Source organism: Drosophila tropicalis, unplaced genomic scaffold, assembly GCF_018151085.1.
Source record: "Drosophila tropicalis isolate 14030-0801.00 unplaced genomic scaffold, ASM1815108v1 contig_979, whole genome shotgun sequence".
Classification (NCBI taxonomy): domain Eukaryota; kingdom Metazoa; phylum Arthropoda; class Insecta; order Diptera; family Drosophilidae; genus Drosophila; species Drosophila tropicalis.
The window spans coordinates 332,896-352,423 of NW_027173482.1; the positions used below are offsets into that span (position 1 = coordinate 332,896).

Sequence of the window (19,528 nt, forward strand, 5' to 3'; positions counted from 1 at the left end):
TACATATAATTGTTTGACGTGTAGCTTATTAACCTGTTCCTACTAGGGACTGGCACCACAAGTACGTAGCATATTACCCCTGAGTGGTAGACCGCCAAGTCAGATTTTTCAACTGAGGAAAGAGGACTCAGTCTCAATGAATTAAAGAAACGTTGAGCGAAGGAAGTTTTTAGCTGCGTCTTTCTGTCCATTTTTGACCGGACTCATTCCAAAAAAAGTACACGTGGTTTTGTGCAGTGCAGCCGTAAAATAATCAGGATGGGTGCAAGCGTTTAAAAGCCCCTTCAAATTTAATGGTGTCTATGCATTCGAGCCTCTCGGTCCTGCCAAAAAAAAAAAAAAAAAACTTGAATCCGTGGAATTACACGGGTACCCAATGAAGCAGTTGCAACACGTTGGCATGACCTGGGGACGTTCGAAGACAATGTTCTTGTAATACTTAGACATTCAATACTTATAAGAGTTATTTGTTCACAGGGAGAGAGAGAGAGAGAGGATACGAATAATGATAATGTTAATGTGCTTAATCGAAAACGGGTGCTCCCAAACCAAATCAGAGGCTTCTGACTACCTTAAATCATATTATCTATTTTTGAACAGCCTCCGCTTCGAAAGATCTTTCGCCGCTGGACTAAAACTGTAAGTCAAACCAAAAAAAAAAAAAAAAAAAAAAAAATATTAATTGATTCGGTTTATTCGTTTTTGGAGCCTTTGAATATGTTGGACGTTGGTGCCATTGCCAATACTTAAATTTATTAGGAAATTTAACCGTGTAGTTGTTATTTTTATCCTTTTCTCTCCCGGTATCATTTTAATATGATTCGATTTTTGTAAATTTAATTAAAATTGGTTTTTTGTAACCTAATCTCAGGATAACGAGTAAGATAATTATGTTTGATAACCGCATTGCTGCATCGTATATAGTATGAAATTGAGGATAAGATCCAAACTTATTTTTCGACCAGTATTTAGTTTAAGATTTCAAAGTATGAAGATAAGCTTAAATAGCCCAAAAGAACAAATACTACTTTACGGACCTCTACATATTAACTTCATTAATTCTGAATAATATAAAGTTCGTTTGTTTCCGAAAGAGATATTAAGAATGAATTAAAATAGGAAATGAATCCTGCCTTGTTCATAAGCTTAGAAATTAATAAAACTATTGTTCTTTGAAATGAACTCCCTATAATCGTTAAATTTTGGGGAACCATGCAACCGACTGAGAGATAAAAAGAGGCCGTAAGACATGTTGGAGGGATCCTCAATTCAGACGTTGCCCGAGGATCATGGTAGGGTGGGCGTTCACATGATAGGCCTATAGGATATCATGACATAAACCAACATGTGTGCCTCCTGATACTACATAGTTTAACGTGTTCTTGTTTCTGGTCTCCTCAGGCCTTCTTTCTTTCGCATCTAAACCTGTACCGTTATCCCTTGGTGTCCTTAAGTACGCGAATTTAAAATTTTACGTCTGTATCGAATGTGAGTAACTATATTTCTGGCTAATCTCTATCGTATAACCCACTCCCAGCCGACCTGACCCTAGCCGAACCTATCGCGTACTCGGCCAGCACTATGCACGAACATCTGCTCAACACTCCTTGTGAGATTCAACGTTACATGCTACAGATAAGATAAAATTTTTGGCGCCCAACGTGGGGCCCGATTCGGCTGCCCCAACCAGATTTTTTTTCTTGTACTAGTCGTGTTATCATAACCGCTGGATTTATGCTATCGAATAGTATCCCATTTCTCCTGTGAATTTTATGTAATCATAGTAGTGAGCAGTGTTAGTAGTGATTGGAATTATTTAAGTTAAGTACCTCACTTAAATACCCGCACTGACTAAGAAACGCTGGTCATTGACTTAGCAATTCCCGTTTGAAAAAAAAAAACCGTAATATATTGTTCGTCCCTGGACGCCGAATTAGTGGCCAAGTGCTACCGTCGGACCGGACTCAATTGATATGTCGGTCTTCAAACTGCACCCGTTTGTCTGGTCTTATAAAGAATGAGAGGTTTGTTACCTGGATTCAGCTTTGGTGGATAAATACTACCGACTGCCCGGAATAAATTTTAGAATTCCTGTGACATCAGCATTGGACTGCGAGCCAGGACAGCTGGAGTCAAGTAATGTGGCATTAAGCTACCACTTAGCCGCAATACTGGCCAAGCAGCGCAATGCGAGACAAATATTTGTTTCCTCGTATGTGCTTCGTCTATGTTTTCAACTATCTATTTTGTAGTATCTAGTGTACATTTAGGCTGATCTTTAACGTTTGCAGACATGGTTGTATGGTTTCCCGGTTTTAGATGAATTTTTCTGATTTACCATAATATTGCATTATACCCAGTTTAATATAGAAAAGTGTTATATATATTTAGATGTACAATAATAATAAGAATATTTCAATCGAAGTGATAGCAAGTTATGTCAGTATTCGATAGTTCCGATAGTTTGGACAGATCTGAAGAAATTAGTAGAAGCTGTGGCATTTGTGTGCGGGAGTTGGACTTCAACGCAGAGTGGATAACCACCCCCTGCAATCATTCATTTCACATTAGTTGCTTTTCGCTTCGCGAAGGAGCTAAATCAGTGTGTCCAGTTTGTCGTACTTCCGTTCAATCCAACGTTACTAATTTGGCGGACGAGTTACTGTTAGCAGGCGGCGGAGACATGCCGATCTTAAGATCATCACGTACCGTAGCAGGAGCAACTGAGGCTAACCCAGAAATGGAACCACAGGCCAACACACCAGAGGCATTCGACTTGCCGTCATCACAAGCAAGCATAGATCAAGTAATAGCCCGAGCCCTTTCCGAAGGCCTTACCCAAATGAATCAGGTAGTCGCTCAATCAATGACTCAGGTCTCCCAAACCTTGTCGCAGACCATGTCTCAGGCTGTAGCCCAAATGACCCAGTCTTTAGAGATAACTTTACAACGAGCGGCGTCTAACGGCCCACTAGCATCGGCCCACGTAGCATCTCGAGCATCCATCCAACCCTCGGGACAAAGACAGACATTTGAAGAGTTATTTCAAATCCCTCCAGTCAAAGTTAAAGTCAACGACCCAATCAGACTACGTATCCAAGTACGTCTATGATGAATGGTGGAGCATATCCAAGTTCCGAATTGCGTGCTGATCGGGTTAGTCAAATAATTTCAGGACATTCGTCCATAGCGGTAGATGACTTTATATATAGAGTCGAGGCCCTCACCTCCTGGTTCTGGAGGTTTCACCGAAGCGTTCCACTAGTGACCTGGTCACAGCTTCGGGTGGCACTAAGAGCACAATTTCAAGACGGAAGAACCGATCTAGAAATTCGTACGGCCATGTTTCAGCGAAAGCAACGTCCAAATGAATCCTTTGATAGTTTTTATGACGCTATCGTAACACTGGGAGATAGATTAGCCGTCCCATTGACAGAGTCTGCATTGTTAGATGTACTGAAGGCAAAGTTACTACAAGAAATTCAACATGAGATTTTGAATGTACCAGTAATGTCGGCTTCGCATTTGCGCCACGTTGTGTGCACACGTGAACGATTTATGCAATCGGTAAATAAGTCAGTGACGACAACCATTCCTAGATCCACCCCGAAACGGCAGGTTCATGAATTAGAATTTTCGGCTACCAATGTAAAATTAGAAACCGACCCGGATCTATATCCCGAGGTGGAAATTGCTGCTATTAACTTAATTCGTTGGAATTGCAAAGAAAATGGACATAGATATCAGGATTGCGATGCAGAGCGAAAGATATTTTGCTATGGCTGCGGTCCACCTGATGCCTACAAACCTACTTGTAATCGATGTACTAATTCAAAAAACGGAGTTCGCCGTGCACTGTCGAAAAGTGCACTCAAACTGAACCCGGTGAACACCCTTTAGGGGAATCCTCGATGGATTCCTCACTACCAACTTTGTCACAACTCCCAACTATTCCTATGCACCTACGTGAGTTTATACTAACTAAAAAGATATACTAAAAGATGCGAGGAATTAAGCGATTAATTCAATATAGAAAAAAACATAAATTAGAGAAAACGGCGGTTTTGGATTCGATAATAGATGCTTCCCTTGATTGGCGGCCGTACGCAGATGTGAACCTCTTTGGAAGAGAATTAAAGGGTCTCATGGACACTGGAGCGTCAATTAGTTGTGTAGGTGGAAATTTGGCGACAGAATTGATCAACGAATTGCTACCCCTTAAGACGGTAAAAACCATGGTGCACACAGCAGATGGACAAAAACAAGCCATTCTAGGAAAGACTCTTACCTCTGTTAGCTTTCGAGGAATCGAAAAACCAATAACTCTTTATGTTGTACCCTCGCTGGCACAGAATCTCTATTTAGGTATAGACTTTTGGAGAGCCTTTGATTTGTTACCGGCCTTTTTGGCGCATAAAGGAAAAGAACCAACCGTAGCTTGTATTAATCTCGATAGCGAATTAAATGTGTCATTATCCGAATCCCAGAAAAAACACTTACTTAAAACCAATCAATTGTTTCCATCCTTCGAGGAAAAAGGATTAGGAAAAAACAACTGGCTGTCACATGAAATTGATGTAGGTGATGCAAAAGCGATCAAGCAGCGGCACTATGCTGTATCTCCGGCCATAGAAAAATTAATGTACCAAGAGATAGATCGTATGCTTGCCCTTGGGGTAATAGAAGAATCAAATAGCCCCTGGTCATCACCTGTTGTACTGGTGCGCAAACCAGGAAAAGTTCGATTATGTATTGACAGTCGAAAACTTAATGCAGTCACGATTAAAAATGCTTATCCTATGCCTTTAATTGACGGAATTCTTAGTCGGTTACCGAAAGCAGAATTTATTTCAAGTATTGATCTAAAGGATGCTTATTGGCAAATACCGCTAGCCGCTAGCGACCGCGAGAAAACGGCATTTACCATACCAGGAAGACCTCTTTATCAGTTTACTGTAATGCCCTTCGGTTTGTCAAACGCCCCTCAAACAATGTCCAAACTTATGGATCGAGTGATACCACCTAGTTTGCGAAATGAAATTTTTATATACTTAGATGACGTTTTAGTAGTTTCGGAGTCCTTTGAGAGACATATTTCAGTATTTTCCGAGTTAGCTAATAGACTAATCCTAGCGGGACTTACAATTAATGTGAGAAAAAGCAGTTTTTGTCTCAAAGAAGTCAAATATCTTGGCCATGTTATTGGTAATGGAACCATTCGAACGGACCCTGATAAGGTGTCAGCGATCCAAGAATTCCCAGTCCCCAAGTCTGTAAAGCAAGTACGTAGGTTTTTAGGTCTCACGGGATGGTATCATAAGTTTATAAAAAATTATGCTGGTATTGCCGCACCCATTTCCGACACGTTAAAGCACAAACGAAAATTCATTTGGTCTGAAGAAGCACAAAATGCATTTGATCGGTTAAAATATTCTCTGTGTACCGCCCCTGTACTACATAGCTCTAATTTTAACGCTCCTTTTTCTATACACTGTGATGCTAGTCATACAGGTGTGGGAGGTGTACTTTTGCAAATCGATAACGAAGAAAATGAAGTCCCAATCGCCTTCATGTCACGAAAACTAAATCAGTGTCAAAGGGCTTATTCCGTAACGGAAATATCATGTCACGAAAACTAAATCAGTGTCAAAGGGCTTATTCCGTAACGGAAAAAGAATGGCTTGCGGCTGTCCTATGTGTAAAAAAATTTCGAGCTTATATTGAGGGTCAAGAATTCTCTATTATTACAGATCACGCGTCCCTAAAATGGTTAATGACGCAAGTTGACTTAAGTTCTAGATTGGCGAGATAGGCACTTAAACTGCAAGGATTCTCATTTAAAATAATGCATAGGAAAGGCTCACGAAATATAGTTCCTGACGCTTTATCGCGAGTACATACTGATGATATATCAGCTATTACCTTAGCAAATGGTTTCGATCTGTCGTCAGACGCCTTCGACGCTGATGAATATAAAGATTTAAACGCTAAGATTCAATTAAAGCAATCCCAGCTACCCGATGTCAAGGTTATAGACAAATACATTTATCGGCGAACAGAACACGCATCCGGTGATCGTGTAGCGGATGACCTGTGCTGGAAGCTTTGGATTCCAAAATCGTTAGTGCTGGATGTGATACAACAAAATCACGAAGATCACTTAGCGGCGCACAGTGGAATAAATAAAACACTGGAGCGGATCAGACGCTATTTTTATTGGCCCAACCTAATAGGTGATGTAAAGGAATTTATTGCGAACTGTTCTGTTTGTAAGACTACTAAGCATTTGAACACCTATTTGCGTCCCCCAATGGCCAAATCAGTGCAAACATATAGGGTTTTTCAAAAATTATACATAGACTTTTTAGGCCCATATCCCAGAAGCAAACTCGGAAACATAGGGATCTTCGTAGTTCTCGATCATTTCACTAAATTTCCTTTTTTAAAAGCTGTTCGAAAACTTACTGCAGATGCTGTTATGGAAACCTATCTGGAAACAGAATTGTTCCATTGTTTTGGCATTCCCGAAGTAGTTGTATCAGACAACGGATCTCAGTTCAAATCCCATCAGTTTAAAGCACTGCTGGAGAAGTATAAAGTTCGACATTCCTTTACCGCAGCTTATGCCCCACAAGCAAACGCGTCCGAACGGGTAAATAGATCGGGTAAATGTTTACTATTACTACTCGGGCCCAAAACGCGCTTAAACTACATAATTTTGGTATCAAACGAAAGAGAAAAATTGCACGAGCACGACCTCAGGTGCGCCTTGGCGATTTATTTCGTAGTTTTTGAGTAATTAACAAAAGAAAATTAATATTTTTAGCGGGACTATAGCTAAAAGTAGCTTTTTCCGGCTAAAAAAAGCTGTTCAATTTTGAGATGGTGTTGCCGAATGCCGAATTTTGGATACTCGAATACGCGGGCATTTTGAATCTTTTGTTCGCACTATTCTCAACAAACGAAAATATTGTTGAGTTTACAATATTTCTTGATTTTATGGAACAAATATAGTTTAGAATACAATATTCGGCTGCCAGAGCAGCGCGCCAAATAAAAAATAGCGTTTGACAACACTGAAATCTAGCTTTACCCGATTTTTCCACTTTTCAACACTAAAATCTCGAGTAGTAATAGTAAACATTTACCATAGATCGGTGTTAGCTGCAATAAAGTCTTATGTGAACAAAGATCAGACCAATTGAGATGAAAACCTTAGTTCAGTTGCATGTGCGCTAAGATCCAGTTGGCATTCGGCCATCAATAATAGTCCGTACCGTGTATGTTTTGGCCAACAAATGATAACGAACGGTGCAACTTACCCCCTGTTAAGAAGTTTAAACCTATTATAGGATAGATCTATTCAGTTTGACCAAGGCTGTAGCCAAACAGCATGAACGCAACGAAAAAACATATAATTTGAGAAGTCGAGACGTGTCATTTCAACCAGGTCAAGAAGTGTACCGACGTAATTTTCCAGTTGAGTAATTATGCAAAGGGTTTCTCAGCCAAGTTAGCTCCAACGTTTATAAAAGCCAGAGTCCGTCAGCGGATTGGAACTAGTTATTACGAACTAGAGGATATGCAAGGGAGAATGATGGGGAAATTCCATGCAAAAGACATTAAACAATAGGGCATTATTTATTATCTCCTTTACTCCAAGCGGTATCCCACTTTGATGTTCAACAACCACCAAAGTGTGATTTTGTCGGGGAGGTGTGTAACATGCGCTTGTCGTTCAAAATTTGAAAACTCAACCGAAAATGGTTAATCGTGGAAACAACCCATTTAGCTTGTTTTTAGTATCCGAATCAGTACATAGCGTTATCGATAATTTATGACCTTACGTATTCACGTAAGTCGTCACGTATCGATCCGTGAGATATCGGCTTAAAGCTCAGCCCTAGATTAAAGAATATTGGCGAAAGGAAAATAAAAAAGATTAAAATACGCGTGGCCTCGTTTAAAAAACGGAGTTCGCCGTGCACTGTCGAAAAGTGCACTCAAACTGAACCCGGTGAACACCCTTTAGGGGAATCCTCGATGGATTCCTCACTACCAACTTTGTCACAACTCCCAACTATTCCTATGCACCTACGTGAGTTTATACTAACTAAAGAGATATACTAAAAAGATGCGAGGAATTAAGCGATTAATTCAATATAGAAAAAAACGTAAATTAGAGAAAACGGCGGTTTTGGATTCGATAATAGATGCTTCCCTTGATTGGCGGCCGTACGCAGATGTGAACCTCTTTGGAAGAGAATTAAAGGGTCTCATGGACACTGGAGCGTCAATTAGTTGTGTAGGTGGAAATTTGGCGACAGAATTGATCAACGAATTGCTACCCCTTAAGACGGTAAAAACCATGGTGCACACAGCAGATGGACAAAAACAAGCCATTCTAGGAAAGACTCTTACCTCTGTTAGCTTTCGAGGAATCGAAAAACCAATAACTCTTTATGTTGTACCCTCGCTGGCACAGAATCTCTATTTAGGCATAGACTTTTGGAGAGCCTTTGATTTGTTACCGGCCTTTTTGGCGCATAAAGGAAAAGAACCAACCGTAGCTTGTATTAATCTCGATAGCGAATTAAATGTGTCATTATCCGAATCCCAGAAAAAACACTTACTTTAAACCATTCCATTGTTTCCATCCTTCGAGGAAAAAGGATTAGGAAAAACCAGCTGGCTGTCACATGAAATTGATGTAGGTGATGCAAAAGCGATCAAGCAGCGGCACTATGATGTATCTCCGGCCATAGAAAAATTAATGTACCAAGAATTAGATCGTATGCTTGCCCTTGGGGTAATAGAAGAATCAAATAGCCCCTGGTCATCACCTGTTGTACTGGTGCGCAAACCGGGAAAAGTTCGATTATGTATTGACAGTCGAAAACTTAATGAAATCACGATTAAAAATGCTTATCCTATGCCTTTAATTGACGGAATTCTTAGTCGGTTACCGAAAGCAGAATTTATTTCAAGTATTGATCTAAAGGATGCTTATTGGCAAATACCGCTAGCGACCGCGAGAAAACGGCATTTACCATACCAGGAAGACCTCTCTATCAGTTTACTGTAATGCCCTTCGGTTTGTCAAACGCCCCTCAAACAATGTCCAAACTTATGGATCGAGTGATACCACCTAGTTTGCGAAATGAAATTTTTATATACTTAGATGACCTTTTAGTAGTTTCGGAGTCCTTTGAGAGACATATTTCAGTATTATCCGAGTTAGCTAATAGACTAATCCTAGCGGGACTTACAATTAATGTGAGAAAAAGCAGTTTTTGTCTCAAAGAAGTCAAATATCTTGGCCATGTTATTGGTAATGGAACCATTCGAACGGACCCTGATAAGGTGTCAGCGATCCAAGAATTCCCAGTCCCCAAGTCTGTAAAGCAAGTACGTAGGTTTTTAGGTCTCACGGGATGGTATCATAAGTTTATAAAAAATTATGCTGGTATTGCCGCACCCATTTCCGACACGTTAAAGCACAAACGAAAATTCATTTGGTCTGAAGAAGCACAAAATGCATTTGATCGGTTAAAATATTCTCTGTGTACCGCCCCTGTACTACATACTACATTCCAAGCAAGAGACATTAAACAATAGGGCATTATTTATTATCTCCTTTACTCCAAGCGGTATCCCACTTTGATATTTAACAACCGCCAAAGTGTGATTTTGTCGGGGAGGTGTGTAACATGCGCTTGTCATTCAAAATTTGAAAACTCAACCGAAAATGGTTAATCGTGGAAACAACCCATTTAGCTTGTTTTTAGTATCCGAATCAATACATAGCGTTATCGATAATTTATGACCTTACGTATTCACGTAAGTCGTCACGTATCGATCCGTGAGATATCGGCTTAAAGCTCAGCCCTAGATTAAAGAATATTGGCGAAAGGAAAATTAAAAGATTAAAATACGGAGTTCGCCGTGCACTGTCGAAAAGTGCACTCAAACTGAACCCGGTGAACACCCTTTAGGAGGATCCTCGATGGATTCCTCACTACCAACTTTGTCACAACTCCCAACTATTCCTATGCACCTACGTGAGTTTATATCTCCACTATGTGCAAATACTAAAAAGATGCGAGGAATTAAGCGATTAATTCAATATAGAAAAAAACATAAATTAGAGAAAACGGCGGTTTTGGATTCGATAATAGATGCTTCCCTTGATTGGCGGCCGTACGCAGATGTGAACCTCTTTGGAAGAGAATTAAAGGGTCTCATGGACACTGGAGCGTCAATTAGTTGTGTAGGTGGAAATTTGGCGACAGAATTGATCAACGAATTGCTACCCCTTAAGACGGTAAAAACCATGGTGCACACAGCAGATGGACAAAAACAAGCCATTCTAGGAAAGACTCTTACCTCTGTTAGCTTTCGAGGAATCGAAAAACCAATAACTCTTTATGTTGTACCCTCGCTGGCACAGAATCTCTATTTAGGTATAGACTTTTGGAGAGCCTTTGATTTGTTACCGGCCTTTTTGGCGCATAAAGGAAAAGAACCAACCGTAGCTTGTATTAATCTCGATAGCGAATTAAATGTGTCATTATCCGAATCCCAGAAAAAACACTTACTTAAAACCATTCAATTGTTTCCATCCTTCGAGGAAAAAGGATTAGGAAAAACCAGCTGGCTGTCACATGAAATTGATGTAGGTGATGCAAAAGCGATCAAGCAGCGGCACTATGCTGTATCTCCGGCCATAGAAAAATTAATGTACCAAGAGATAGATCGTATGCTTGCCCTTGGGGTAATAGAAGAATTAAATAGCCCCTGGTCATCACCTGTTGTACTGGTGCGCAAACCGGGAAAAGTTCGATTATGTATTGACAGTCGAAAACTTAATGAAGTCACGATTAAAAATGCTTATCCTATGCCTTTAATTGACGGAATTCTTAGTCGGTTACCGAAAGCAGAATTTATTTCAAGTATTGATCTAAAGGATGCTTATTGGCAAATACCGCTAGCCGCTAGCGACCGCGAGAAAACGGCATTTACCATACCAGGAAGACCTCTCTATCAGTTTACTGTAATGCCCTTCGGTTTGTCAAACGCCCCTCAAACAATGTCCAAACTTATGGATCGAGTGATACCACCTAGTTTGCGAAATGAAATTTTTATATACTTAGATGACCTTTTAGTAGTTTCGGAGTCCGGAGACATATTTCAGTATTATCCGAGTTAGCTAATAGACTAATCCTAGCGGGACTTACAATTAATGTGGAAAAAGCAGTTTTTGTCTCAAAGAAGTCAAATATCTTGGCCATGTTATTGGTAATGGAACCATTCGAACGGACCCTGATAAGGTGTCAGCGATCCAAGAATTCCCAGTGCCCAAGACTGTAAAGCAAGTACGTAGGTTTTTAGGTCTCACGGGATGGTATCATAAGTTTATAAAAAATTATGCTGGTATTGCCGCACCCATTTCCGACACGTTAAAGCACAAACGAAAATTCATTTGGTCTGAAGAAGCACAAAATGCATTTGATCGGTTAAAATATTCTCTGTGTACCGCCCCTGTACTACATAGCCCTAATTTTAACGCTCCTTTTTCTATACACTGTGATGCTAGTCATACAGGTGTGGGAGGTGTACTTATGCAAATCGATAACGAAGAAAATGAAGTGCCAATCGCCTTCATGTCACGGAAACTAAATCAGTGTCAAAGGGCTTATTCCGTAACGGAAAAAGAATGGCTTGCGGCTGTCCTATGTGTAAAAAAATTCCGAGCTTATATTGTGGGTCAAGAATTCTCTATTATTACAGATCACGCGTCCCTAAAATGGTTAATGACGCAAGTTGACTTAAGTTCTAGATTGGCGAGATAGGCACTTAAACTGCAAGGATTCTCATTTAAAATAATGCATAGGAAAGGCTCACGAAATATAGTTCCTGACGCTTTATCGCGAGTACATACTGATGATATATCAGCTATTACCTTAGCAAATGGTTTCGATCTGTCGTCAGACGTCTTCGACGCTGATGAATATAAAGATTTAAACGCTAAGATTCAATTAAAGCAATCCCAGCTACCCGATGTCAAGGTTATAGACAAATACATTTATCGGCGAACAGAACACGCATCCGGTGATCGTGTAGCGGATGACCTGTGCTGGAAGCTTTGGATTCCAAAATCGTTAGTGCTGGATGTGATACAACAAAATCACGAAGATCACTTAGCGGCGCACAGTGGAATAAATAAAACACTGGAGCGGATCAGACGCTATTTTTATTGGCCCAACCTAATAGGTGATGTAAAGGAATTTATTGCGAACTGTTCTGTTTGTAAGACTACTAAGCATTTGAACACCTATTTGCGTCCCCCAATGGCCAAATCAGTGCAAACATATAGGGTTTTTCAAAAATTATACATAGACTTTTTAGGCCCATATCCCAGAAGCAAACTCGGAAACATAGGGATCTTTGTAGTTCTCGATCATTTCACTAAATTTCCTTTTTTAAAAGCTGTTCGAAAACTTACTGCAGATGCTGTTATGGAAACCTATCTGGAAACAGAATTGTTCCATTGTTTTGGCATTCCCGAAGTAGTTGTATCAGACAACGGATCTCAGTTCAAATCCCATCAGTTTAAAGCACTGCTGGAGAAGTATAAAGTTCGACATTCCTTTACCGCAGCTTATGCCCCACAAGCAAACGCGTCCGAACGGGTAAATAGATCGGTGTTAGCTGCAATAAAGTCTTATGTGAACAAAGATCAGACCAATTGAGATGAAAACCTTAGTTCAGTTGCATGTGCGCTAAGATCCAGTTGGCATTCGGCCATCAATAATAGTCCGTACCGTGTATGTTTTGGCCAACAAATGATAACGAACGGTGTAACTTACCCCCTGTTAAGAAGTTTAAACCTATTAGAGGATAGATCTATTCAGTTTGACCGTACTGATTCTCTGGAAATAATTCGTCAGACGGCGATCAAGGCTGTAGCCAAACAGCATGAACGCAACGAAAAAACATATAATTTGAGAAGTCGAGACGTGTCATTTCAACCAGGTCAAGAAGTGTACCGACGTAATTTTCCAGTTGAGTAATTATGCAAAGGGTTTCTCAGCCAAGTTAGCTCCAACGTTTATAAAAGCCAGAGTCCGTCAGCGGATTGGAACTAGTTATTACGAACTAGAGGATATGCAAGGGAGAATGATGGGGAAATTCCATGCAAAAGACATTAAACAATAGGGCATTATTTATTATCTCCTTTACTCCAAGCGGTATCCCACTTTGATGTTTAACAACCACCAAAGTGTGATTTTGTCGGGGAGGTGTGTAACATGCGCTTGTCGTTCAAAATTTGAAAACTCAACCGAAAATGGTTAATCGTGGAAACAACCCATTTAGCTTGTTTTTAGTATCCGAATCAGTACATAGCGTTATCGATAATTTATGACCTTACGTATTCACGTAAGTCGTCACGTATCGATCCGTGAGATATCGGCTTAAAGCTCAGCCCTAGATTAAAGAATATTGGCGAAAGGAAAATTAAAAGATTAAAATACGCGTGGCCTCGTTTAAAAAACGGAGTTCGCCGTGCACTGTCGAAAAGTGCACTCAAACTGAACCCGGTGAACACCCTTTAGGGGAATCCTCACTACCAACTTTGTCACAACTCCCAACTATTCCTATGCACCTACGTGAGTTTATACTAACTAAAGAGATATACTAAAAGATGCGAGGAATTAAGCGATTAATTCAATATAGAAAAAAACATAAATTAGAGAAAACGGCGGTTTTGGATTCGATAATAGATGCTTCCCTTGATTGGCGGCCGTACGCAGATGTGAACCTCTTTAGAAGAGAATTAAAGGGTCTCATGGACACTGGAGCGTCAATTAGTTGTGTAGGTGGAAATTTGGCGACAGAATTGATCAACGAATTGCTACCCCTTAAGACGGTAAAAACCATGGTGCACACAGCAGATGGACAAAAACAAGCCATTCTAGGAAAGACTCTTACCTCTGTTAGCTTTCGAGGAATCGAAAAACCAATAACTCTTTATGTTGTACCCTCGCTGGCACAGAATCTCTATTTAGGTATAGACTTTTGGAGAGCCTTTGATTTGTTACCGGCCTTTTTGGCGCATAAAGGAAAAGAACCAACCGTAGCTTGTATTAATCTCGATAGCGAATTAAATGTGTCATTATCCGAATCCCAGAAAAAACACTTACTTAAAACCATTCAATTGTTTCCATCCTTCGAGAAAAAAGGATTAGGAAAAACCAGCTGGCTGTCACATGAAATTGATGTAGGTGATGCAAAAGCGATCAAGCAGCGGCACTATGCTGTATCTCCGGCCATAGAAAAATTAATGTACCAAGAGATAGATCGTATGCTTGCCCTTGGGGTAATAGAAGAATCAAATAGCCCCTGGTCATCACCTGTTGTACTGGTGCGCAAACCAGGAAAAGTTCGATTATGTATTGACAGTCGAAAACTTAATGCAGTCACGATTAAAAATGCTTATCCTATGCCTTTAATTGACGGAATTCTTAGTCGGTTACCGAAAGCAGAATTTATTTCAAGTATTGATCTAAAGGATGCTTATTGGCAAATACCGCTAGCCGCTAGCGACCGCGAGAAAACGGCATTTACCATACCAGGAAGACCTCTCTATCAGTTTACTGTAATGCCCTTCGGTTTGTCAAACGCCCCTCAAACAATGTCCAAACTTATGGATCGAGTGATACCACCTAGTTTGCGAAATGAAATTTTTATATACTTAGATGACCTTTTAGTAGTTTCGGAGTCCGGAGACATATTTCAGTATTATCCGAGTTAGCTAATAGACTAATCCTAGCGGGACTTACAATTAATGTGAGAAAAAGCAGTTTTTGTCTCAAAGAAGTCAAATATCTTGGCCATGTTATTGGTAATGGAACCATTCGAACGGACCCTGATAAGGTGTCAGCGATCCAAGAATTCCCAGTGCCCAAGACTGTAAAGCAAGTACGTAGGTTTTTAGGTCTCACGGGATGGTATCATAAGTTTATAAAAAATTATGCTGGTATTGCCGCACCCATTTCCGACACGTTAAAGCACAAACGAAAATTCATTTGGTCTGAAGAAGCACAAAATGCATTTGATCGGTTAAAATATTCTCTGTGTACCGCCCCTGTACTACATAGCCCTAATTTTAACGCTCCTTTTTCTATACACTGTGATGCTAGTCATACAGGTGTGGGAGGTGTACTTATGCAAATCGATAACGAAGAAAATGAAGTGCCAATCGCCTTCATGTCACGGAAACTAAATCAGTGTCAAAGGGCTTATTCCGTAACGGAAAAAGAATGGCTTGCGGCTGTCCTATGTGTAAAAAAATTTCGAGCTTATATTGAGGGTCAAGAATTCTCTATTATTACAGATCACGCGTCCCTAAAATGGTTAATGACGCAAGTTGACTTAAGTTCTAGATTGGCGAGATAGGCACTTAAACTGCAAGGATTCTCATTTAAAATAATGCATAGGAAAGGCTCACGAAATATAGTTCCTGACGCTTTATCGCGAGTACATACTGATGATATATCAGCTATTACCTTAGCAAATGGTTTCGATCTGTCGTCAGACGTCTTCGACGCTGATGAATATAAAGATTTAAACGCTAAGATTCAATTAAAGCAATCCCAGCTACCCGATGTCAAGGTTATAGACAAATACATTTATCGGCGAACAGAACACGCATCCGGTGATCGTGTAGCGGATGACCTGTGCTGGAAGCTTTGGATTCCAAAATCGTTAGTGCTGGATGTGATACAACAAAATCACGAAGATCACTTAGCGGCGCACAGTGGAATAAATAAAACACTGGAGCGGATCAGACGCTATTTTTATTGGCCCAACCTAATAGGTGATGTAAAGGAATTTATTGCGAACTGTTCTGTTTGTAAGACTACTAAGCATTTGAACACCTATTTGCGTCCCCCAATGGCCAAATCAGTGCAAACATATAGGGTTTTTCAAAAATTATACATAGACTTTTTAGGCCCATATCCCAGAAGCAAACTCGGAAACATAGGGATCTTCGTAGTTCTCGATCATTTCACTAAATTTCCTTTTTTAAAAGCTGTTCGAAAACTTACTGCAGATGCTGTTATGGAAACCTATCTGGAAACAGAATTGTTCCATTGTTTTGGCATTCCCGAAGTAGTTGTATCAGACAACGGATCTCAGTTCAAATCCCATCAGTTTAAAGCACTGCTGGAGAAGTATAAAGTTCGACATTCCTTTACCGCAGCTTATGCCCCACAAGCAAACGCGTCCGAACGGGTAAATAGATCGGTGTTAGCTGCAATAAAGTCTTATGTGAACAAAGATCAGACCAATTGAGATGAAAACCTTAGTTCAGTTGCATGTGCGCTAAGATCCAGTTGGCATTCGGCCATCAATAATAGTCCGTACCGTGTATGTTTTGGCCAACAAATGATAACGAACGGTGCAACTTACCCCCTGTTAAGAAGTTTAAACCTAATAGAGGATAGATCTATTCAGTTTGACCGTACTGATTCTCTGGAAATAATTCGTCAGACGGCGATCAAGGCTGTAGCCGAACAGCATGAACGCAACGAAAAAACATATAATTTGAGAAGTCGAGACGTGTCATTTCAACCAGGTCAAGAAGTGTACCGACGTAATTTTCCAGTTGAGTAATTATGCAAAGGGTTTCTCAGCCAAGTTAGCTCCAACGTTTATAAAAGCCAGAGTCCGTCAGCGGATTGGAACTAGTTATTACGAACTAGAGGATATGCAAGGGAGAATGATGGGGAAATTCCATGCAAAAGACATTAAACAATAGGGCATTATTTATTATCTCCTTTACTCCAAGCGGTATCCCACTTTGATGTTTAACAACCACCAAAGTGTGATTTTGTCGGGGAGGTGTGTAACATGCGCTTGTCGTTCAAAATTTGAAAACTCAACCGAAAATGGTTAATCGTGGAAACAACCCATTTAGCTTGTTTTTAGTATCCGAATCAGTACATAGCGTTATCGATAATTTATGACCTTACGTATTCACGTAAGTCGTCACGTATCGATCCGTGAGATATCGGCTTAAAGCTCAGCCCTAGATTAAAGAATATTGGCGAAAGGAAAATTAAAATTTTTTTTTGTGGCGTTTTGGCTATCGCCGCTCCAATCGGAATAAATTTATTCCAAAATTTTTGTGGCTGTGGTGTCGCTCTCCATAGGGTAAATATATATATAATTGTTTGACGTGTAGCTTATTAACCTGTTCCTACTAGGGACTGGCACCACAAGTACGTAGCATATTACCCCTGAGTGGTAGACCGCCAAGTCAGATTTTTCAACTGAGGAAAGAGGACTCAGTCTCAATGAATTAAAGAAACGTTGAGCGAAGGAAGTTTTTACCTGCGTCTTTCTGTCCATTTTTGACCGGACTCATTCCAAAAAAAGAACACGTGGTTTTGTGCAGTGCAGCCGTAAAATAATCAGGATGGGTGCAAGCGTTTAAAAACCCCTTCAAATTTAATGGTGTCTATGCATTCGAGCCTCTCGGTCCTGCCAATGATTATCGCGAGTGCTTAACCAAAAGAAAAAAAAAAAAAAAACTTGAATCCGTGGAATTACACGGGTACCCAATGAAGCAGTTGCAACACGTTGGCATGACCTGGGGACGTTCGAAGACAATGTTCTTGTAATACTTAGACATTCAATACTTATAAGAGTTATTTGTTCACAGGGGAGAGAGAGAGAGAGGATACGAATAATGATAATGTTAATGTGCTTAATCGAAAACGGGTGCTCCCAAACCAAATCAGAGGCTTCTGACTACCTTAAATCATATTATCTATTTTTGAACAGCCTCCGCTTCGAAAGATCTTTCGCCGCTGGACTTAAACTGTAAGTCAAACCATAAAAAACAAAAAAAAAAAAAAAAAGCCTTTGAATATGTTGGACGTTGGTGCCATTGCCCGGTATCAGTTTGATATGATTCGATTTTTATAAATTTAATTAAAATTGGTTTTTTGTAACCTAATCTCAGGATAACGAGTAAGATAATTATGTTTGATAACCGCATTGCTGCATCGTATATAGTATGAAATTGAGGATAAGATCCAAACTTATTTTTCGACCAGTATTTAGTTTAAGATTTCAAAGTATGAAGATAAGCTTAAATAGCCCAAAAGAACAAATACTACTTTACGGACCTCTACATATTAACTTCATTAATTCTGAATAATATAAAGTTCGTTTGTTTCCGAAAGAGATATTAAGAATGAATTAAATTAGGAAATGAATCCGGCCTTGTTCATAAGCTTAGAAATTAATAAAACTATTGTTCTTTGAAATGAACTCCCTATAATCGTTAAATTTTGGGGAAACATGCAACCGACTGAGAAATAAAAAGAGGCCGTAAGACATGTTGGAGGGATCCTCAATTCAGACGTGGCCCGAGGATCATGGTAGGGTGGGCGTTCACATGATAGGCCTATAGGATATCATGACATAAACCAACATGTGTGCCTCCTGATACTACATAGTTTAACGTGTTCTTGTTTCTGGTCTCCTCAGGCCTTCTTTCTTTCGCATCTAAACCTGTACCGTTATCCCTTGGTGTCCTTAAGTACGCGAATTTAAAATTTTACGTCTGTATCGAATGTGTGTAACTATAGTTCTGGCTAATCTCTATCGTATAACCCACTCCCAGCCGACCTGACCCTAGCCGAACCTATCGCATACTCGGCCAGCACTATGCACGAACATCTGCTCAACACTCCTTGTGAGATTCAACGTTACATGCTACAAGGCATATACGATCGCTAACGTCTCTAATTCATAACTATGTAGTTTCGATTCGGCGGCGGAGGCTATCTTAGAGAAGTAGAACACTGGGTGCAATTTACCGCCGGTTTGTTTTTGGAGGAGGACTGGATAACACGGGGGATTCGATCAGTTTCGACTTCAGGGTTCGGAAAGATTCGAGGCATTCCTCGGAGAAGACGTATGGGGTATTTTTTCTTAACAATCAGCGCTAAGCAGCGCTCTAATTCCTTGCTATTCCTTGGGACGGGCAAATCCCGTATCGCCTGAAAATGAGCTGGCTTAGGCGTGATACCGGCAGAATTGACTAAGTAACCCAAATAGTCTAGTTCCCTATACGCAAAACGGCATTAAGCCAGCTTCAGTTCTAGTCAGTTCTATTTTCATCTCATAGTTCACAGGATTAACTAAATCTGGGGCAGCCTGTACATTCGCAGTGGAAATAATAGACTTTAAGTCTGCGGTTTGCTCGTCCCGTAACGTGGGCTCTATATCAAACCCTGGCTCACTGACAGCAGGGACCTCAATGGCATTTATATGCATCATCCAGTGTTTCAGAAGGTTTTAGAAGGGGAGAATCAGACAACAATTCGGCAGATACAATATCATTCCTATCGTGCGGCAGTAGCTCTATCTCTTCCCTCAATATGTCAAAGGACTTCCGAACAGCAGTGAGTTTCATATATATACATTCAGTCGGTTTATTCATAAGTAA

General features: G+C 40.2%; 1 protein-coding gene across 12 annotated transcripts in view; it reads left to right on the forward strand.

Annotated features, from left to right (window-relative positions):
- Positions 1 to 19,528, forward strand: part of Hand (heart- and neural crest derivatives-expressed protein) — a 325,738-nt gene that overhangs the window by 262,700 nt on the left and 43,510 nt on the right. For 3 of the 12 annotated variants that reach the window (XR_011033767.1, XR_011033768.1, XR_011033763.1), the window contains exons 2-3: positions 47 to 17,220; positions 17,274 to 17,892. The exons of 1 other annotated variant lie outside the window; for it this stretch is intronic. The gene's annotated coding sequence lies outside the window, so the exon portion shown is untranslated. Of the gene's footprint in view, positions 1 to 46; positions 17,221 to 17,273; positions 18,346 to 19,207; positions 19,485 to 19,528 lie in introns of those variants that run through there. 8 more of the 12 variants (XR_011033766.1, XR_011033765.1, XR_011033771.1 and 5 more) reach the window with 7 other exon arrangements.